Here is a 23,629-nt window from a genome sequence, read left to right on the forward strand (position 1 = left end):
GGGTATCTACACAGCCATCGATGAATAACTCCATAGTGGATCTCCTTACGTGGGTAGGTCCCACCTGGGAATCAGGCTAGGTAAAGAGGAGGCTGGAACTTTGATAAGTTAGGGCTGGTGTAGTTACAGGAATTAAGAGTTGAGCAGTCTTGGGGCACCTGGGTGGCTCAGTTGGTTACACGTCCGACTTCAGTTCAGGTCATGATCTCACAGTTTGTGAGTTCAAGCCCCACATCAGGCTCTGTGCTGACAGCTCAGAGCCTAGATCCTGCTTCGGATTCTCTGTCTCCCTTTCTCTCTGCCCCTCCCCTGCTCATGCTCTCTCTCTCTCTCTCAAAAATTAAAAAAAAATTAAAAAAAAAAGTTGAGCAGTCTTGACAGAAGTGGTTAGCTGACCTCTGTCTCTGAGGGGCCTGGGGACAGCAGTATCTGAGAGAGGAGCTGGCTGCCAGGGTCTCAGGGGTGACCAGTGGGCATGGAAGAGCCCATGGCTGGCTGGACAACCCAGGATACCTGCCTTTTCAGAACATATACTGGAAGAAGTTACCCTTGAGGTTGGGGGAAGGTGACATTTATTTATAGTTGCTTTCCCATTGCTTTGTTTTGCTTAAAGCAAAAATTCTACTCCCATGAATAACTGTTGCCTGGGTTGGGGCAGATGGCTACCCACTGGGCCCTCCACATTCACTCTCCTTCCTTCAGTTCATTCTCCCAGGGACATTCTGAGTCATACTTTAAAATTCAAGTCAGACCCCAAACTCTCGCTTCCCCTCTTTCCTAATAAATGTCAGGACTGGTTTTCTAGTGCATTTAGAAGAAGTTCACAGAGATACATGCCCCAGAGTCTCACTTCTAATATGTGCTTCTTTATCTGTTTATTTCCTTCACCTTCTGATTGGGTGACCTAATCAGATGAGCCAACAAGAACGGCTGAGCTTATGTGAACACGGTGAGTGTGATGCACAAAAAGAATTGACCATCGGGTTGTTCAAACCAATCTTGCCTGTGGAAGAGGCAGGACTGAATTGAGTAGGGGTATATGTCTTAGGATGGCACTGCTCAGTGGAAACATGATGCAAGCCATTGATTGATTGATTGATTGATTGCAGATGGGGGAGAGGGGCAGAAGGAGAGAGAGAGAGAGAACCTTAAGCAGACTCCATACCCAGTGTGGAGCCAGACTTGGGGCTCCAACCCACGACACTGGGATCATGACCTGAGCTGAATGTGAGTCCACCGCTCCATAGACTGAGCCATCCAGGCACCTCAAGCCCGTTACATAAATTTAAATTTTAAATGAAAACATTTGAAACCCTTTAACCATGAGAACAATGGCCAAAACAGTTTTAACAATATGTAATAATATCAGGCAAAGTTGTGTTCAGTAGAAAATAGTTTTATCTTGCTTCAGATGTTCAGTTTTCACTTTATTTAAAATGAAATAATATTAAAAGTCAAATTATGCAGCACTAGCTCCATTTATGTGCTCACCAGCCACATGAGGCTCCCAGCAGTGATCCTGCAGAATGCAGCCTTGAGGCTCTTGCTGCAAGCATGGCCCTTGCCCAAGCTCTGGAGAAGGCCACTTGGGCTCTGCTGGTCCTCATCTCCCTTCAGGGATTCCTGACACTCTCCACTCCTCCTTTTGACCCTGTGCACCTCACTATTGTTCTCTGAAGTCTCCACTCCTTCTGGGTTTTTCCCAAGCTCTCCTCGATGCCCTCCCCATCCCTCTCTCAGAATGTTAGGGGACGGATTAAAGGCATTTGCAGGGCAGTGTGAAGGAGGCTTCTGATGCAAATCTCCTTTTCCAAATTATCCTCCTCTAATTGCTGGGAGTGGATGGGAGCCAATCATAATGAATTCTGTTACAGAGCTTTACTTAATCCTGGAGTATAGTATTCAAGGACTCAGCTTGGTGAGCACAAAACTTCCCTACCCTTGCCGCAGCCCCTCCCTCACCCCTGCCAGCGGGGGCCTCAGTCGGTGCAGCTCCTGTTACCAATAATAAAGTAGCTGCCAAGTGTGCAGAACAGATGATACCAGACCCCGTGTTCCTGATGCCTAGAATCCCCACATTACCCCTGCATGCGAACTGTTATTATCTTCTTCACACGGACTCAGAGGGTCAGCCAGGAGGGGGACGTGGGTCTGCCTGATCCTTAGACATGGGCTATGTAGATGCTAGCCCCATCTCTTGGCCCTCTGCTGCCTGGAAGTTGAGGAAAAACATTTGAGTGGCAAACTGGTGTAAAAAGAGGCTGCCTCTGAGGGAGGCTCACGGAGAGCTGTAGCTCCACAGCTGAGGTCAAGGTGCTACAGAGACCTCTCCTCCTACTCATAGGAGCTGTCTCACCAGCCAAGACAGATTCGGGATTCCTGCAGTTGGTGGAAATGATCTCATGCAATGGTTTCTGTCCCATATGATGGTTTGTTTTGTTACAATACAATAAAAAGTGTATATCCTGATGGATGTTGACAGTTGCCAACACCCAATGTGACCACCATGCCAATCAAGTCATGGAACATTGTCATCACCCCAGAAAGTGCCCTCCTGTCTGCCTCTCAGAGAAGGGCCCCCTGCAGGGGCAGGGCAATGACTATTCTAACCTCATCACTGCAGGTTGGTTTTGCCTATTCTTGAACTCTGTGAAAATATAGGAACTGTCTAGGATGTACTCTTCTATGTCTGCTCTTGGCTTAGCATTATGTCTGTGAGGTTCTTCCTTGTGGGTGTGTATTTGTACTGTATTCATTTGCGTTGCTGAGTGGTATTTCATCAGAAAATAAACCTTGGTTTGTTTGATTTTCATTCTCCTGTTGATGGGCATTCGGGTAATTTCCAGTGTTTATCTATTGCGACCAAAACCACTATGTCTTTTTGGGGACACATGCAGTCTTCTCCCCAGGGTACATGTCTGGGAGTGGAATGGCTGGTCCATAGGGCACGTGTATGTTTAACTTTATTAGAAACCATCACACAGTTTCCCAAAGTAACTGTATTGTGCCTACAGCAGCTTCTTACAAGTATTTTGGTTCCTGACCAGGCAGTCCACCTGGTCAACCAGACTGTGGGAGCCTGAAGAGTTGTCTGTGTATAACCTTCATCTGAACGTGCGTCAACAGAACCCAAGCTTGAACCGGCTTTATCAAGAGGGAAGTCATTGGCTAATGGAGTCCAGCATGCCTAGAGCCAGGGGCCCTCCATCATGCCCTTTCGGTCTCTCAGATATGCTTCTCATGGGTTGAGGTTGACCTTCTCCCAAATTGGCCTTCTCCATGTGGCTAAGGTATGGTTACTGACAGTCTGGGCCCCCTCCTGACACATTGGCAAGGATCTGATATCTTCCAACCCAAAGATAAAAAATGTTGAGGATTAAAACCACCTCAAACGCCATTTTTAACTTCTCAGATTGCCAATAATCTAAAAGCTTGATAGCACTCTCTATTGACATGGCTATGGGGAAATGAGCAGTTTCATATGTCACAAGTGAGAGTAGAAATTGGTACAGCTCCTGTGGAGGGAGATTAGCCCACATATATCACAACAAACAACCCCATTTCTAGGAATTTGTCACTCATATATTCTCAGACACGTAAGGCAATACATGTGTGAGATTAGTCATTGCCGTGTTGTTTGACATAGCTAAGATAAGAGATAACCTAAATGTCCAACCAAAGGGCACTAATTAAATAAAGTATGGTACATATATTCAATAAAATACCCCACAGTTGTATTATTAAAAAAATACCACATACTGGTATGGAAAGATCTCCACCAAGATACAATGTGAAGAGAATAAGTCCAGGAGCAGAAAATGTGCCCTTTATGCCTTTGTTTGTGTAATGAATGGAGGGTTTGTAATAAAATGGTATTTGTTCATATATGTGCCCAAAGAAGTACATGGTTATGGGAGGAGAGTTGAGGAGAGGGAAGAAATTAGACTTTTTACTTTATACCTTATGCTTTTCTGGACTCTGATATTTGAACTGTATAAATGTATTACCTAGTTAGGATATGAAATACTTTGATTTGTTGTTGTTGTTGAAAATTCTAGCACCTAGTGAATGAAGGCAATAGCCAGTAGGGGGTCTGTGAAAAAGTTCCAAGGGCTACCGAACATGGATTGTTTTAAGGGAATGACTTTCTTTCTTTCTTTTTTTTAAATTAACTATTTATTCTGAGAGAGAGAACATGCATGCAGTTGGAGGAGGAGCAGAGAGAGGGAGAGAGAGAGAACCTCAAGCAGGCTCTGCACTGTCAGCACTGAGCGCAATGCAGTTGGGATCAAACGACTGTGAGATCATGACCTGAGCTGAAACTGTGAGTCAGATTCTTGACTGAGCCACACAGGCACTACTGAGGGAATGATTTTCTTTTTTTGTTTGTTTGTTTTTTTATTTTATTTTATTATTATTTTATTATTTTTTTTNGATAAACCACATCTTCTTGATCCTACACTGTTGGTGGGAATGTAAACTGGGAATGATTTTCTTGATCCTTAATTTCCATACATGCACTTTTCTAGTTTTATTTGCATGAGAATATGTCTCATGTATTACAAAATGTGTCCTCAATTTCATATATTTGTTTTACAAAATAAAACAGTTGTACTTTATTATTATGAAAAAAAAGAAAAAATGCGTAGCCTTCACCCCATCTGACTATGGTACATTGTCACAGGGTCTGAAAACCTCAAGGTCTGGGGCATCTGAGTGGCTCAGCCGGTTAAGCATCTGGATCATTATTTTGGCTCAGGTCATGATCTTGGGGGGTTGAGAGATGGAGCCCCATGTCTGACTCTGTGCTGACAGCATGGAGCCTGCATGAAATTCTCTTTCTTCCTTTCTCTCTACCTCTCCTCTGCTCATGCTCTCTCTCTCTCTATCAAAATAAATAAATAAACTTAAAAAAAAAAAAGAAAACCTCAAGGAGAATGGGGAAAATTAGAGGAGGACTCCTTTATTGCTTAATCAAGATTCCATTACCTCCTGGGCTCTCATATTTCCTCATCTTATACATTTTATGTTGAGGGGAAAGACAGTCTAGAAACAGTATTTTGGCCATGTTAGGATGTTCTGAAAATAGACATCTGGTAGCCTGTGTGGTGGGAGTCAAGATCATTGCCCTTCTTGAAGTTGAGTCCAATGAGAGTGAAGCAGAGAGATGGTCCGTCAGAAACACTGAAGCTAAAGAAAAAAGAACTCAGTGTTTAAAAATGTATTTTAACTATAAGTTATGCAATACTTTCTTTTTTTTTTTTTAAACTTTTATTTTTCTAGGAGAGAGAGAGAGAGAGACAGCGTGAGCAGGGGAGGGTCAGAGAGAGAGGGAGTCACAGACTGAAACAGGCTCCAGGCTCTGAGCTGGCAGTCAGCACAGAGCCCGACGCGGGGCTCGAACCCACGAACCGCGAGATCATGACCCAAGCGAAAGTTGGACGCTTAACTGACTAAGCCACCCAGGCGCCCCATATGCAATACTTTCTAACTACACTAAGTCCTAATCCCAGGTCAAGTCTTCAGCTGGGAGAAAGAGCACCACAGCATGGCCCAAGCATGTAGCTTAGTGACATTGATTCATTTAAATGTAGCCTGAAAGCCTTGCCAAGACATTCACAATTTTCAAGATAAATCAAATAAAACTCACAGCCAAAATTTTTTTTAGGTGATTTGTTTTCGATGCCCTATTCAAGAGGGCAATTTAAAACCCTTTTTATAAAATCATATCATGAAGTAATCCAGTGATAGCTAATGCTTATTTTATTTTACCATATAAAATATTTAATCTTTTTACCTCCTATTAACAAGAATAACATTATTCTAGCTTCTGGGCTAGTTAATTTTCAACTGAATATACCTTTCTTTTTCATTAAATGATATGACAAGTTAGATCGAATTTTATCTCCTTAAGAGATGCATTTCCAATTATATTTAACTTTTTATGTTTAAAAATGATGAAAATTGTAATCCTTTTTTAATAGTTTTTATTGTTGTTTTTGTTGTTGTTTTTCAAGTAGGCTTCATGCCTAGCGCAGAGTCCAACACAGGGCTTGAACTCACAACCCTGAGATCAAGACTGAGCTAAGATCAAGAGTTGGATGCTTAACTTACTGAGCCACGCAGGGGTCCCAACCTTTTTATAGTTTTGATCAGTTGTGTGATAATTCAATCCAGGAACATTTTTTCTTTAAACATGGAGAGACTTAAGGTCACAGTAATAAAATATTTTTTAATTTATTAATATTTATGTATTCAATGTATTTTTAATGTATGGTAGGGTAATCAATAAAAGGTTTTCAATTTTTAAAGTATGCTAAATTCTGTTAAAGGTTTATGAAGTAAGTAGATAAGAAATGTGAATTCAAGGAGAAAACTGAAAGATGTAAAATTTCTCAACAGTGAAGAAGAGCTTATTCATATATTTTACATTAGGTGGTCTGAGCATGAAATTATTATGAGCTCCAGATTCCCTTTAATATTTTAAAAGACTGATAGGTTTATGTTTAAATGTCAATGTTTGTAGTAAAAAGAAAATTACATCAAAACTTTTACATGAGAACTTAAAACTATGCTATGGGGTGCGTTCTTTTTCTTTTAAAAATGGTTTTAAATTTATTTATTTATTTTGAGAGAGATAGAGAGTGAGCAGGGGAGGGGCAGAGAGAGAGGGAGAGAGAGAATCCCAAGCAGGCTATGCATCATCAGCATGGAGCCCGATGTGGGACACAAACTGAGATCATGACCTGAGCTGAAACCCCGTCAGGTACTTAACTGGGTAAGCCGCCCATGCACCCCTTAAACTTCGAGATGCACATACAAGCAAAACTTTGAAGACCTCTGAGCTAAAGAAAAATCATAGTTACAAAGTCAGAAGGTGCTGTTTCTGGGGCGCCTGGGTGGCTTAGTCGGTTAAGCGTCCGACTTTCGCTTAGGTCATGATCTCGCGGTTCGTGGGTTCGAGCCCTGCGTCGGGCTCTGTGCTGACTGCCAGCTCAGAGCCTGGAGCCTGTTTCAGTCTGTGACTCCCTCTCTCTCTGACCCTCCCCTGCTCACGCTGTCTCTCTCTCTCTCCTAGAAATAAATAAAACATTAAAAAAAAAAAGAAGGTGCTGTTTCTCCTTCTTGATACCTCCCTCCACTTGCCCTCCCACCTCCCCCAACTTGACCGGGAACTCTGTGCCTGAGCAGCCTTTAGCTGGGCCTGCCACAGAATCTTCTCTTCAACCACTGTCCACCAAAAATAAAAAATAATAACAAATGTATTGGTTAGCTATTGCTATAATTCTACTGTATAAAAAACAACCAGGAAAACCTCAGTGGCATACACCGATCAATAATTCTCTCGGGTCATGAATCTCTGGGTTGTCCGGGCAGTTGTGCTCATCTTGCCCAACCTCTGTTGGTACCATCTGGACTCACTCATGCACTGTCGTCACTGGGATGGCTTGTCTCTCCTCTGCATGAAAGCTTAGCCTCCAGGAGGCTGGTTTGGGTTTGTTTTCATGACAGCAGGGCAGGGTTCTAAGAGGGAGAAAGAGCATTCATACAGTCTGAAGGCCTCACTCAGCTCCCATGTGCCATCACATCCATTGTGTCCTATTGACCAAAGCAAGTTGCAAGCTGGCCCAGATTCCAAAGGTGAGGAAGTCGTTTCCAGCCCTGGATGGGAGGAGAGGAGCTTCAGTGTCACACTGCAAAGGGTAAGGGCATGAGAAGAGGCAGGGAGTTGGGGCCACGTTTGCAACGAATCTCTCACAAATATTAACAGCTTTTATGACTTAGGTCCTTGTAATGGGCCAGACACTGTGATTAGATGTTTCAAATGGGTGAGTGCATTTGTTCCCCCAAAGCATGGAGAATCTCCCTGTCCTGCTATTTTTTCTCTGCTCTGCTCCTCTCATAGGTATCTGGAAAACTCTTTCTCTTATAAGAACCCTGAAAAATACTTTCCCCCCTAATGAGGTAGAGACAAAGACCTAAGGAAACTGTAGACCACAGCGACCAACAGAGGATACACACTGCAGAACAGGGTTTTCTGTTCCCCCAAACCAGTAAGGCTAGGGGGCTTGTGGGCAGGGGAGGGGAAGGCAGACTAGGGAGGGAGGTATGAGCTCTGAATGCTCCGATGAAGGGAGAAGGATGAGGAATGGGATGGAAAGGAGCTGTAGATGCGTCTCCTGAAGTGTGGACCCCCATTGATCCATGGCTGGGACACAATCCACCAGAGCTCCTTGAAACCCATCTAAATTGGTGTGGAGTCTGAACTATTTTCATGGAACGTGCAGGAAAGGTAAACTTTATGCCTTGATCAAGATAGAAAGAATGGAACCGTGTAGTAATGTCCTTATGAGCCAAGGCACTTATGGACAGACTGTCCTTGCATGACTGGCTACTGTTATTTGAGCACATATTATGGGCCTGCTACTGTACAAAGTGCTTTACCTGTGCTGCCTCATTTAAGCTCACAACTGAAGACACGGGTAATTTAGGTGTAGGATGGCCAGTGGTCCCAGTCAGCTCTGAAGGCTTTCTCCTTGATGTTTGGAGAGAAGGAAGGGGGGAGAAAGGAAGGGGGGGCAGTGAAGAGGAGGAGAAGGGGAGGTAGAGAAGGAAGGAGAGTGGGGAGAGAGGGCCTCTTCCTTGCCAACAAACAAATATCTTTCCCTTAATTCTGATCGGTCCAACCTAGGTGATGTGCCCATGGCTTGTCCAATAACCATGTACCAAGGGAATGCTAAGTGCCAGTTAGCTTGGGCCTGGGCTGCTGAGTCAATCCTGGCAAGGAAATGGGTTATCATTGTTGGCTGAGACTAATCAGAGTCTACATCTGGGGAAGGCATCAAGTTTTCAAACCACACTGGCACTACTCAGTGGGGCAAGGGTAGAATGGAATTTGGGAGGTCATCTGCCATGTGCACTACATATGTGCTATTATCACCCTCACTTGCAGAAGAAACTGATGCTTAGGGAACAGGAGGGTAGTGTGACAAAACTGTCTGTAGACAGCAGCCAGGTAGGTTCAAACCCCAGTCCCTCTGATGCTGATGGGGATCCTGGGCACCTCACTTCACATCTCTGGTCTTCTGTCCCTCCTCTGCCTTCAGGTGCTTAATTTTTATAGTTCTTTCTGGTGTTTGTGTTCTGGATTGAGACTCTACAACCTATTTGAGCTCACAAGGCCAGTAAGCAGAAGTGCCCTGCACCAGAATTTGGTCAAATGGCCACACCTAGCTCAAAGGGCCTGGGAGATGTAGCCTCCAGCTGTATGGCTAAAATCTGGGGGTGATTTTGTTCTAAAAGGAAGTGTGGATGTTGGGACACAATACTTTGACACAGCTACAGCTTTCCTTTGAATAACATATGCCATCGTAGCAGATCTGAATAGTTCAAATATTAACACATTTTATTTACTTATTCGTATATTTCTCCCAAGTGCAATTGACAATTTTTTATTCCCAGATACAACATGTAGAGGAATCTTATTTTGAAATTTTAATTGAAGTATCTTCGTTCTTGCTAATTTATTTTAATCTACAGTCCTTCCTCCTGCTAAAATTAGACCATGAGGCTGAGCCTTATCTCCTCAGGAGCGGACTGAAATGTGGAGATAGAAATGAGCCAGTGTTCAGCTCTGGGTTTTGAAACAGACTTTTGAAGCTCATGGCAGAGGCAGTAACTTTGGGAGATAAGACTTTTAAAATTCTAGACTGCTTGAATACCAGAAGCCCAAAGTTTATTCCCTAAACAATAGTTTCTGAAGGAGTGCAAGATGATGGAAGAGCTTATTTTCCTACCCAGAAGGAAATAAGATCTGTAGGAGGGGTGAGAGGGGAGATTCAGGGAGCTGGAGAGAAAGAAACGCTGGAACAGTGCTTGGTCGGGGTCTGAGCAGGGCTCTCCATCTATTCCCACAGCCAGGGCAGCTCTCTGGTCTGGGAGGACCCGGGTTGGTGGAGCTTAACCACTCAGCCGGCATCCTAATTTCACTGCCTTGTGATCTAGATAACTTCCTTCTGTGTCGGCATTTCCTTTTCTGTAAGGAGGAGATAACCGTATTTACTTTATGGTGTTATTGTTAGGATTCAACGAATAAGAATGTACAAAATACTTAAAACAGAGCCTGGTACATAATAAGTGCCCAATAAATCTCTTGTTTTTATTAACATCTGACAGGAGAGGGATCTGTGTAGAGTTTCATTTTTTCTCCAATTTTTAAATCTCTAATTACAGTATTTCTTCCCTATATTGTTTTCACTTACATATGATTCAGACGTTTTACTCTTGAGAGTTTAAATATTTTATTGAGTAAATACTACTCTAAGTGTAGAACGCTCTTTAATTACATAAGTTACATTAGGTAGTGAGGATGCTGAGATTCTTACAAACTCTGAGAGCATTGCATGGGATTTGAAATATGTAAACAGTGTTGGATGATACATCTTTTTCTGGGTATTTTTAAAATGTTTTTTATTTATTTCTGAGTGAGAGAGAGAGAGAGAGACAGCGTGAGCAGAGGAGGGTCAGAGAGAGAAGGAGACACAGAATCTGAAACAGGCTCCAGGCTCTGAGCTGTCAGCACAGAGCCCGACACGGGGCTCGAACCCACGAACGGTGAGATCATGACCTGAGCTGAAGTTGGACGCTTAACTGACTGAGCCACCCAGGCGCCCCTGGATGATACATCTTGTAGAAACTATAAACTTAGTTTCAAAAAGGGTAAGTATGGAAACATTCAAAGATGTATCCAAGTTACAGCATATCTGGCACCTGCCATTAACAACATTTCTAAATTGACAGGCAGGGTGTCCATCCATCTGTGGATACTGGCAGGTGCGTTGGTTTGAGGGATTATGAAGCAACTATACCCCAATAAAATTTGGTTGAAATACATTTTGGGGGAAGATTTCTACAGGCATAGAACTAATCTGGTCAGTCTAGAAAGGATTGGCTTCAAGCTGCCTTGAGATAACAATGGCGGTTGAGCCCAGGTCCACTCCACGGGGAGCCAAAGACATGGCTTCTGCTACCACCCCAGGGTCTAGCGTGCAGTGGTTAGGCCTTTCTTAGTAGTAATGTCATCCCTTCCTTCCCTCTGTGCTCCACACACTCATGGACACACAAACACACAACCCACGCTCCAGCACGGCTTTGCCCCTAATCACCTGCTCTGGTTGCCATAGCAACCCGTGTAGCCAAGTTCCCAGCTGAACAAGTTTCCGGACACCGGAATATTTTCCTGCGCTGCTCTCACTGGAGGAGCCGAGGCTGAGTTGGGTGACGATGGTTCAAAGAGTGACCTGCGGGGCGGGCAGTCGGAAAAGGCCCCTCCCAGACACCGGGCCAGCTGCAGGTGGAGCCACGGCGCAGAAAGGCTGCCCACGTGTCCGCAGCGGCTCACCGGGCAAAGGTCGGATGGGATGCAGACTCCTCTCGGGCCCCTGGGGATGCGGGGCTCCGGAGGCAGGATGCCCGTGACAAAGCCTCCGCTGCTGGAAGCCGGGGGCCCGCCTGCGCAGGGGCTCCCTGTCTGCCTTGTGGCTGGCGGGACTTGAGCCGCACACAAAATCTCCATCTCCAACTGCTCGCAAAATCCAAACAAAACAATCTCTAATCTAGTTCATGGTCAAAAATAGACCAACGTTTCTTCCTATCAGCGCTCCCCAAGGCCTGTTTGCTGCCTGTTGCTGCGGCGGATGGGAACCAGCAAGCAGCTCAGTCGCTGCTGTGGACAGGGACCCGAGTGTGGGGACAGGACATGGGGTCTAGAACAGGTGACGGTAAAGGAGTCGCTGAGAGGGCTGCTCGCTACGCCTCCTGATGCCAGCGTAAGGGCCGGAAGTCTTCAAGGTGCAGATAGTCAACATCCTTTAAGAAGGTACATGTTTGTGGGGCACCTGGGTGGCTCAGTCGGCTAAGTGTCTGACTTCGGCTGAGGTCATGATCACACGGTTCGTGGGTTCGAGCCCCGCATCAGACTCTGTGCTGACAACTAGCTCAGAGCCTGGAGCCTGCTTCTGATTCTGTGTCTCCCTCTCTCTCTACCCTCCCCTGCTCATGCTGTCTCTCTCTCTCTCAGAAATAAATAAAACTTAAAAAAAAAAAAAAGAAGGTGAACATTTGCACAGTAAGGAAAGTTCTTCAGGCTTCACAAAGTCCTTTCCTTTAACAGTATTACACGAGAAATAGTGATATGTTTGCAAGGCTAGGGAAGATCTTTTTGTGTCTGATGGAGAAGCTACATGAAGCTTGAATGGAATCTGAGGAACATGTACAGCTTGTAAAAGTAAACCCAGAAAGATTTACAACTGGGGCACATGGGTGGCTCAGCAGGTTAAGCATTTGGGACTCTTGGTTTCAGCTCCGGTCACCATCTCACAGTCCGTGGCATCGAGCCCCACATCGGACTCTGGGCTCACACTGCAGAGCCTGTTTGGGATTCTCTCTCTCCCTCTCTCTCTGCCCCTCCCCACTTGCTTTTTCTTGGTCTCAAAAAGATTTGCAATAAAGGAACTAAGATTTCTACTCAAAAGGTTGGAAAAGATAACAAGTTAAACCCAAAGATCTTAAGAAATAAGATTCAAATCATGGCTCTGCTATTTATAGTGGCTAAGAGAGTCTGGGGCAGGTTAATTCACCTCTCTTACATCTCAGCTTATTCAGCTATAAAATGGGTGCAGTAATAAAAGTATCTACCATCGCACAACCACTATACAGATCAAATGAAATACTATATGCAAAAGCGTATTGCGAATGGTATATTATTAGAATTTTTCTGCACACGAAAAGGTACAGCATGTACATATAATCCCATTTTTGTGAAGAAAAATAACAACATAGTATACATAGACATATCTGTACGAATAGCTACCAACATATTAAAATCCATGTCTATGGTGTTATTTCTCAACTTTTTAAACATAACTTCTGTCCAGAGTCTTTTTAGACATTTCCCCCCAAATTTTGTTCCCTAACAAAAGTTTTTTTTAAATTTACTTATTTATTTTCAGAGAGAGAGCACAAGTGGGGGAGGAGCAGAGAGAGAGAGAGAGAGAGAGAGAGAGGGAGAAAGAATCCTAAGCAGGCTCCATGCGGTCAGGGCAGAGCCCAATGCGGGGCTTGAACTCTGAACTGTGAGATCATGACCTGGGCTGAAGTCGGATGCTTAACTGGCTGAGCCACCCAGGTACCCCTGTTCCCTAACAAAATTTTAATACTACATATATACTGTATATCTATTTATGTATGGTACACATGTTTGTGCTTTATAAAAGAGTAAACTTTTCTCTCCTTAAGGGCTGGTTTTTGCCGTGTTAGGGTTTTTATATCTTACCTATTGAGAATGGATGGTTTATAGACAGCAGAAAAAAATGTAAATTTTTGTGTGTCTTTCATATTTTTCTTTACTTCCCCCCTTTATCTCTTGCTGTTTTCTTCCTTCTCCTCCTCCTTCCTTTTCTTCTAGTTTACATGCATTCCTTGTGTAATTTAAAATATTGTAATGAGTTTTTAAAAAATCCAGGTGGGTGATACACGTATTGAACAATTCCAGATCCCTTCTTTATGTATTAAATGTTAACACAGGTTAAAGACTCAGAGAGTCCTGGAATCAAATTGCTTGAATTGGAATCAAGACAGCATCTCACATTTGTGACCTGGTGCACGTTGCTTAGTTCCTCAAAGCTTCAGCTTACTCATTTTCAAAAACAGTGGTACCTACAGTGTACCCCCATAGTGGCTGATACTAAATCATCATTCACATTGAGTTGATGCGTTAGCATTTCAATGGGAGGAAATGCGTGTAGCTGGCCCCCCTCCAGATGAAAAGCCTTTACCCGAGGAAGTCCCTGGAAGGGAGAGAATTTTTGACACTACAGCAAAAAGGAGACTTGTCTTGTCCTTTGGGCATCAAACCTCATGGGCGTTTATTTGCCTACTCTCTTCCATCCTTCCTCAGCCTTAATTAAAAACCTAATTTCTCTATTACCATAACAATGAATGAAACAACTGATTTGTTTCGCCAAATTAATTCTCCTTTTGGGAACCCGGGAGAATACTGTTTATCAGAGCAACAGACAGAGATTTAAAAATGGAAACATCTTTCCAATATATAAGCCGAATTCAGAAAATGATGGGGCTAATATTTCAACATTTGAAGGCATCTTGGAGATTTGTTCCCTGCAAGTGTCCCCAGAATCAGGACAATGCTGACAGACAGAAGATACTCAGGAATTACTTGGTGAAGGGGTGAGTAGACTTAGTATCACCAAGATCTCACTCTTCCTGAGGTTCAGCTGTTGCTTACACAAAGTTATTTATAAGCAGGTGCAAGTATGTAATTTGTTTTGTCATTCTGTTGAATGTTTCATGTATTTCCTCCTGTTGACCATTAAGAAAGCACAGGTTTATCTTTTCCTGCACAGTCAAGATGCACAAACCCCTCTCACATCATTCTTTTTGCCAGTGATAAAATGTCCCCCGAGAATGAAAACACAAGATATTTCCAGCTTAGGCTCAAAAGTTGCATTTTCTAAGGAGATGGGATGGTCCCGTAGGATATGACAGCACCTTAGGTATTAACCTGTATGAGATGTTGAACTCACTATTTTACACCTTAAGGTAAATATTTTGATAGTTTAGAGGACTCCCTCATACCTTCTTTTTCTAATTTATTTACCTTTTAAAAAATGTTAATGTTTTTTATTTATTTCTGAGAGAGACAGACAGCATGAGCAGGGGAGGGTCAGAGAGAGAGAGAGGGAGACACAGAATCTGAAACAGGCTCCAGGCTCTGAGCTGTCAGCACAGAGCATGATGCGAGGCTTGAACCCACGAACCGTGAGACCATGACCTGAGCCGAAGTCAGATGCTCAACCGACTGAGCCACCCAGGCGCTCCTCTAATTTATTTTTTTAAGAATCAAGAAAATTTACCCAACCTCAAAATTGTATCCAGAGAGGAAAGGGTTAGAAATACCTTTTCCAAGATACTTTTAATGTAATTACAATGCCATCTTTGTTTCTTTTGCGTATCGTTTTGTATGTAAAAAAAATTTGAACTATATTTATTTTTTTATTTAATTTTTTAATGTTTTAATGTTTATTATTCATTTGAAAGAGAGCGAGAGCGCAAGTGAGGGAGGGGCAGAGAGAGAGGGAGACGCAGAATCTGAGCTGTCAGCATAGAGCCCGATCACACGGGGCTCAAATTCACAAACCGTGAGATCATGACCTGAGCTGAAGTTGTTTAACTGTCTGAGCCACTCAGGTGCCCCCAAATTTATCTATCTATCTATCTATCTATCTATCTATCTATCTATCTATCTATAAAGAGAGAGAGAGAGCGTGAGCGCATACATGCACACAAGCAGGGGAAGGGCAGAGACAAGGAGAGAATCCCAAGCAGGCTCTGAACCATCAGTGCAGAGCCGGATGTGGGGCTTGAACTCACAAACTGTGAGATCATGACCTGAGCCGAGATCAAGAGTCAGATGCTTAACTGACTGAGCCACCCGGGTGCCCCTTATTTTGTATATTTTAAGGTTTATTCTGAAGAATTACGGAGTGGAAATAAAATGCAATTATGTATCATCAATAAAGAAAAATTTGCAACATAGGAACCAGCATCTTCTCAATCTCTATTATTAGCCAAGACGGGTAAAGCAGCAAGAAACAGGGCCAGGGACGGGAGTGGGACAGAGCCTCAGTGCCTGCCTTACTGTGTGTCATCTCTGATGGGTGAGATTCAGTCATTCCTCTATTTTTGTGACTAGATTTTTCTGAGCTGAAAATTGCTGCCACGGACCCTAGGCCTTTGCTTCAGGCACTCCTAGGGTGTGATTTAGGAACTATTTCTAATCCTAAGGGGATAATTTAGTATCCAGTCCCCAAACCGTGTGGTCTGCAGCTCTGCCTTGAAGAGTTATAGACTTTCAGAGCTGGGAGGAAACGAAACCCAAACAAAAAAACATTTGAGAGGTCCTGTAGTCCAGGGGCATCAAACCTTTTTTGAGCCACAGAACTTACTCAAATGCAAGGTTATCTGGAAATTTCAGCAGGTAATGTTGGTGCCCTGTCCAGATCCCCTTAAATCTGCCTCCCTTGGCTCAGGTGCTCCTCACTTTCAATGGCGGGTAACGCACCCTGACTAGCAGAGCCCGCTTTGCCCACGCTGGTGGAAAAGCAGGAGAGTTATGGCCTTCTGGAGTGGCCCTTACCACTGGTGCATCAGTCCAGGAAGTTGAGAGCCTAGAGGTTAGCTGACACTCCAGAGCTCTCTCTGGGGTAAGGTTGAGGCCCCTCTAATCCCACCTTTCCTTGGCTTTCCCCACAGCCAAGTCTGGCTTCTCCAACTTCCTTCGGAGTTTCGCCTGGGCGCGTTTCCTTGATAAATCACTAGCACACACAACTTTTCACCTCAGGGTCTCTCTACCCAGTCTATGCCAGAAGCCTGATGTATACAAGCGGAATGAGTGAACTACGGGAGGGAAGTTTACAGATCGTCATTGCGTTGGACTTTTGTACTTTCTTCCTTCTCGAGGTTTTGGTTTCTCTCTCAGAGAGAGAATCAAGGCCGGGGTGGTGGAAGGGAGCGTGGAGGGGAAAACTTGGTATTATCAAGACTCCGGGCAGACAGTGCACTTAAAAGCCGATGGAAGACTCTGCTAGTTCAGGAAGTGTGTTGCCGGCAGCAGACACTGCCAGCTCTGAAGCCACATCATTTATGCTGCCCTGAAGGTCATCTGTAGCTTCCACTGACAGTTTCTGAACACCCCCATGCCTTCCTCCCTCGAGCCCCCGAGCCTCTCTCTGCTTCTGGATGTTCCTGGAAGTTACCAGCCAGCGCACAGAAAGGGCAGAAGTACTAGAGAGTTCATTCTCCCAAGAGCAAGCCTCAGCCCAGGACAGTGGGGAGTCGGTGACTGAATATCTCAGTTCTTTTACCCTTGGCTGGGTCAGTTGTGATGTCTAAGTTCTATGCTGTCTCTCAGAGGAGACTTGGCAGGACTGAGTTCCAGATGCCTGCAGTTATACCTTGTTCATTTGCCCAACTGTTATATGCTCCTCTCTTTGTCTCGTTCCCTTAACCCCCTTACCACATTTCCTTGAATTAACTGCCAAATAAGCTACTGTTACCCAGGTCTTCAGCTCGGGGCTGGCCTTTGGTGGAAGCCAATGCAAGACATTCAGTTTGGAATAAATCCAGCCAGGGTCTGAAGTCAAGGTCCAGTCTCGAGGAAAGGCAGTTGCCAAGAGCCAGGGCTGCGTGTGTGTCTGATGGGGATAGATGTAGGCCAACAGTGAACTTATTTCTAGCCTGGTGATGGGAGTGTCTCAGGATACAAAGGCAGAAAGCTAGCTATGGACTGGGCAGTCAAAGTCTTGGTCAGGGGAAGGTTATGGAGCATAGATGTCAGAGCAGCATGACTAATTCCTGATGCCTCCAGCTGGCTGTCTGCGCTTTCTCGCACATCACCGGCTTGATCAGGGTTCGCTCTGGAGCTGGGGATGAGACCTCCCTGCCCTGTGCTGAGCAGAGCTGGACATGGATGGCACTCGGGCCTCCCCAGATGTTAGCTTTTCAAAAAGGCTGTCAGCTAGATAGATGGGTTCTCCAAAACGGGAAGTAAGGAGAGCAATGGCGCTGGGGTTGTGGGTTTGAGTCAAGAACAGAAGATCTGAGGAGGAGTCAAAGATGCTGAGACACCTTCACCTGTAGAATTTGACTTTCTGAGCCTAGTGAGGGCAAGTCATTCCTCTGTGGGCTTTATTTATTCATGTATTTTTCACGTAGGTTAACATTAAAATATTTAACTACCAGTGAGACACAGGCACTGACCAATCTAAACAGCCCTGGTGTGAATGACTGGAAGACCCTACTCTTAAGTACCAGTTCTACTAAGGGTAGAAGGGAGGGTCAGTTTTCAAAGCAAGGTCAGCCTCATTTATGGGCAGGAGAAGAATTTAGGTGGGATAAAGATTCCTAGGTACATAGGAAGTTGCAGCCTCCCCCTTCTATAAATTACAGGCATGATTGCCGGAACATGCCCCAATTATCTGGAGTTGCCCTGTTTCGGAATCTCTCTCCTCAGACCCAGAGGCCAGAGCATGGCAGGGGGAGGAGAAGGTCTAGCTTAGAACCTCTGGCATTGCAGGGGTGCCTGGGTGGCTTAGTTGGTTAAGCGTCCGACTTTCGCTTAGGTCATGATCTCGNTTTCCTCATGGTTCTTTAGGCTTCAGTCTTACATCTGATGTGCGTGTGTATGGGTGTGTGCGCATGTGTCAGAGTCAAGACTAAGGTAAACGAGGTGTTGAGGTTGTAAACGTTAAGCCACTCACTCTCTCACATTCGTGCAGACCCTTGAGTAAGTGCCTGTCCCCCACCTTTTTTTTTTTTTTTTTTTTTTTGAGAGAGCACAAGCAGGGGAGGGGCAGAGAGAGAGGGACAGAGGATCTGAAGCAGGCTCTGCTCTGACCGCATTGAGCCCAATGCAGGGCTTTAACTCACGAACCACGAGATCTCTGCATGTGTGTGTTGTGTAAGAGAAACAGAGACAGAGAAAGAGAGGTGGTGGGGCCTTCCTGCTCAAATAATACTGTAATTCACACAGCGTTACATCATAGGTCTGACACTGTCCAAAGAACTTTTCTTACATTATTCCTTAATCCTCACTAACAACCCTAGGTAGTGAATGTTATTTCCATTTTATAGGTATAAAATCTGAAACTCAGCTAGAAAGAGATAGAAATGGGGTTTGAGCTTAGATTTATTTGATGTCAGATTCTGAGCACTTACTCACCAAAGCATCCAGATCCACACTGTTTCCGTGATTTTCTGTGGATCCCATCCTCATACAAGGTACAGTCTATCTGCCTCTCTTTAAGGATGACCAGAGTGCCAAATTATAAACCAAAATAACAGAGCAAAAAAGGGCAAATGCTTGTATTTCAGAAGGATTCTCCAGTGTACCAAGTACCTCCCAGTATACCAGGGAGCTGTCCTTGGGTACCAAGATTGTTCAGAATTTGATGTGCACTTTTGCTTCCATGGGATTTTATTTACACCTCCCCTATTACTCATTTAAAGCAACAAGGATGATTTATACTTATGGATCTCCTTTGAGAAGCATAGAATCCATCACCATCTCTCCCAAATCTCAAACCTTCCACACAGGGATTATAATCCCTCTTTCACAGGTTGGGTAAGGAGAGGCACACAGAGATGAATGGATCAGACCAAGGGCACTGAATGGGGGCCAAATCTGGGCCTAGATTCTCCAGGCCCCGCACTCCTGCCTGAGTGCCTGTGGCCTCCTCGTGGTGCCTCCACTAAGCTAAGGCTTGAGGAGGGCGGTGCTTCACTTGAAAAAGTTCCCGCAGACTCCTCATAGCTAGCGTGGAGCAGCTGCGGGTCTCACTAAGCTCCCCAAAGAGTGATTTTTCTGGTGCCCAAAGGGCAATTGCTTCTTACCCAATTCCATGCAGCACTTTACCTACTTACATTTCCACAGAGCCTTGATAAAAGGGGGAATAGCACATGCTCCCAGGCAGCCCAGCAAGATTTTCCACACCTGTAGGAGAAATGGAGATTTTAGGGACCTGTTTTCCTTTCATGCCTGGAGGAGGGGCCACGGGGGTTGTGCCCTGTTGGGTGGACAGTCACTTCCCAGGGTAATTCTTTGGAGGTCAATGGGGGGATGGGGAGGTCGGGCACAATCAACTTTCTGGTGCCCTGGCTTAATTGAAAGATGTCAAACCCTGAATAAATTCTGGCTTGCTTCTGTCGATGTCTCTTGTTCTGCAGCGTCCTAGGCTAGGCAGTGGCTGGCAGTAGAAAGTGGTGTTTCCTGAGAAGGGCAGTGTGTGGACAGGGAGTGGAGACTCAGAAATGGAAGGAGGGTTTTGAACAAGGTGTGCGCTACTTTGTCTTCATTTCCAAACCCGGAAATGCCACAGGCATTAAAGAGAGGTGGCAGGATCTCAGAAACCAACACAGAAACTGGACGAAAAACTCTGGGACTGTGAAGGTGGTAGGGTCCCGGGCTGGGGTGACAGTGTTGGGGAAGGGGCCACAGGTGGCTTTCCAGCTGCGCCTTGAGAGGATGATTGCCTTCTGGGTCATATTTCACAGGGCAGGAGGAAGTCCCATCAGAGGGGGGTCCAGATGTCAGAGGGAAGTGCGGATGGCACCATGTGCAGGTAGTGGGCTGTGTTCCTCCCCAGCCCAACCCGAAGGGGCAAGCTTGCCTCAGGGGTGAGCCTGGAATGCTACCTAAAGGCTCTGCCCTGAGAGATGCTCCTGGAAGATCGCAGTGGGAGCCCTTCATCTCCAACCGAGACATACTGGCTATGTCAGCCAACAATCCCAAGGGGTTGGGGTGAGCGCTCTCAGAGAAAAATTATAAGACCTCTGAGAAGTGCATTTGTTGGGTTTCCCCAACAAATGGAGCAACTTGTATAGGAGGAGCAAACCTAATGGAAAAAATGGGACAAGAATTTAAAATAAGCATAACAAATATCCTCCGGGAGATCGGGAAGTAGGAATAAACATTTATGAAGAAAATCAATTAGAGATAATAGGCATGAAAAATAGAATTGTTAAATGGGAGCACCCAATGGGTGGGTTGAGGAACACTGCAGATTCAGCTATGGAATGAGTCCTGAGAGGGACATTTGGGTCGCCCCTCTGACAGAAGGTGTCAGAGAGAGAGAGAGAGAGAGAGAGGGAAATGATGAGAGGAAACAATATGGAGGTCAGAGTTACAAGGGTCGACGTTTGTTTCTAAGACTACCACAAGGAGGGAAATGAGTAAATGGAGGGGAGAAAATAAGTCTTTGAGGAATGAATGACTGAGAATTTTCTAGATTTAATGAAAGAATGGAGCCCGAAAGATCAGATGGGCACATGGTGTGCCAAACAGGGTACATTCAGGCACACGCACGTTGAGACACATTATAATGAAAGTTAAATACATCAAAGATGGAGAAAAGTTTCCAGAGACAGAAAACAGATCTCTACAAACGAGTCCATTTCACACAGACATCAAACCTCTCACCTGCCATGTGGGATGCGGAAGAATATACAGCAACATCTGCAGAGTGAGAGGAGAAAAGATCTTCACCCCTGGAATTTTATATACAACTGAATTATCATTTTAAAGATTCTAAAGACATTCTTTTAGATACACAGTCTGAGATACATCCTACATAGAGACACTTGAGATGATATCTCCTGGGGGAAACAATGAGAAGTGAGGGCAGTAAGGTTGAACCAATGGCTGAGTCCAATTTATTGTCACCTACGCAGATAATAAGTTAAAGTGTGTATCCATGACCTTGTGGAAACTCCAGGCCACATCAGCACTGCAGGGGTGTTGGTGTGGGTAGAGAAAAGGGAGAGTTGAAGGGGGTCAAGGGGATCTGGGAGAAGGTCAAGGTCTGCCTTATTCAGATGGAAGGCGCACACGTGGATGTAGACCTTCTTTTTTAGTGCTCATGAGTTGCAGCCTTGCTCAGTGGCCACCCCCCACTCCCAGACTCCTCCCAAAGACACCTGAAGCAGAGCAGGCTTTCTAACAAATACCAACCATACAGCAGAGCATCCTTTTCCTCCTCAACAACAGCAGTAACAACCACTCTGAATCTTGTCCTTTAAATAAGAAAAGCTTGGGGACAAATCCATTTCAGGAGGACTTAAGGCTAAGAAAGTCTCGTCTGACCAGGGGGACCGAGTTGCTCCTTGGTGAGAGCAGCGCCCCTCCCCCCCAACCCCAACTTGTCACCTGCCTCACTTCCCAGGATGTGCAGGGCTAAGCTGTCTGATCGGGGGCCATCTCCTCCTATTGGCTCCCTCTTTCTGTGTGGTTATTTCCTCTCTCTGCCCTCTCCAGCCTTCTCCTCTTCCCCCACTTCCCCACTTTGCTGGGAGAAGTTGATCTTTGATGCCATTTATAAAGGTTTTTTTTTTTTTTTTATGAGGCTAAGCTATATTGGTGTCTAGGTCTATTTATGGTAAAGTCATTAAGAGCTGGGCTCTGGAGCCCCCCATGCGGTGGGTGTGTGGGCCCCAAGTGAGTGCTCTTCTGTATTCCAGGTTCCTCATCTGTAAAAGAAGGACTACTCATGATTCTTCCCCCCCCGGGCTGTTGTGGGGGGACCGAGATCATCAAGGAAAGGGCTTCACACAATACCTGAAGTGTTCAATAAATGTTAGTGTTTTGGTCAATATTCTATCTTTTTTCTGTCATGTCTTTTATTTCTCCTTGGAATGACACAACAATCCTCAAATTATGACCATGCGTCACAGACTAGTGGCCACCTAAATGACTTGCTCTTGAAACTTTCTTTGAAAGAGTGATTTGGTCCATATTTTTAAGAAATATATACACATACATATACAAAAACATATGCATATACACATACATATTACATACATGTAGGGAGATAGATAGATGATAGGTAGATATATATAGAGAGAGATACAGAAGGAGACAGAGACACAGAGAGAGACTATGACCTCCATAATGGTTAGGTGTGGTGGGTACTTTGGCTTAGGGCCATCAAAAGATACAGTTCACAATTGGAGTTATTGCCATACATAAATCTCCCAGAGAATGTTTTTTTTTTTTTTGAGAGTTTGTGGGTGCCTTGCAGGGACATCCTTTCCAGCAGCTCCAAACCTGACCCATCTCATTAGTATGATGTTGACTTCAGGCCCCTTCCTCCCACTTCTCAACATCCCCCTCCACTTTTAAAAAAAGTTTGTTTGTTTGTTTATAGAATGCTCACAAGCAGCAGAGAGGTAGAGAGAGAGGAAGAAAAAGAATCCCAAGCAGCTCTACACTGTCAGTGTAGAGCCTGATGCGGGGCTCGAACCCAAAACCCTCAAGATCATGATTTGAGCCAAAACCAAGAGCCAGGCACTTAACCAACTGAGTCACCCAGACATCTCTAAACACCCCCTTTCTTTTTTCTTTTTTTTTTTTAATAGTTTATTGTCAAATTAGTTTCCACATAACACTCAGTGCTCATCCCCACAAGTGTCCTTCTCCATGCCNAACACCCCCTTTCTTATTCTATGAACAGAAAGGACGTTGAGCTTGAAGAAGGAACATTAAACAGCTTGTTGTAATTTCCCTCTGGCTTCCCAAGGCGGGGGACCCAGTGCCCCTCCTCAGTGCCCCTCCTGTTCTGCCCACATGGGCCTCCCGGCAGGTGCCCAGATCTGGCCCAGTTTCTTAGGCTCACCCCTTCCATCGCACATGATCCCGTCGCGGCTCTCCAGGGTGTGAAAGCCGATCCTGGGCAGGCCCAGTGTGGACACCTGGGCCCTTGGGAGGGGATCCCACAGAGGTAGGGTCGCAGAGATGAGCACAGATGCAAGTTAAACGGTGAGGGGGGAGGCGAGTGGAACTTTGAAGGGAATGACTGCCTGCCCAACAAATGTTCACTCTCTACCCGCCAAGTGGAATTTGCTCAAACATATGGGGGCTACAGTTGGCTGCACAGCAGGCATCCTGGCCAGAAACTCCTGGAGGCTGGGGCTAGACTCCCCTCCAAATTGTACCAGCGTGGCTACTGTATCTCTGCTTGAATGTGCCACAGGCATTTCAAAAGCACACCCGTGCCAG

General features: G+C 45.0%; 1 long non-coding RNA gene across 1 annotated transcript; it reads right to left on the bottom strand.

The window, feature by feature from the left end:
- Positions 1-4,474: 4,474 nt before the first annotated feature.
- On the bottom strand, positions 4,475-11,353 carry LOC144223692 (uncharacterized). Its single transcript, XR_013332786.1, has 3 exons — positions 11,166-11,353; positions 7,551-7,662; positions 4,475-5,190 (listed from the first exon to the last, which is right to left on the bottom strand). It is a non-coding gene; the product is annotated as an uncharacterized LOC144223692 (long non-coding RNA).
- Between the last annotated feature and the right edge of the window lie 12,276 nt (positions 11,354-23,629).

This window comes from Crocuta crocuta, unplaced genomic scaffold (genome assembly GCF_008692635.1).
Source record: "Crocuta crocuta isolate KB4526 unplaced genomic scaffold, BGI_CrCroc_1.0 scaffold70, whole genome shotgun sequence".
Classification (NCBI taxonomy): Eukaryota; Metazoa; Chordata; class Mammalia; order Carnivora; family Hyaenidae; genus Crocuta; species Crocuta crocuta.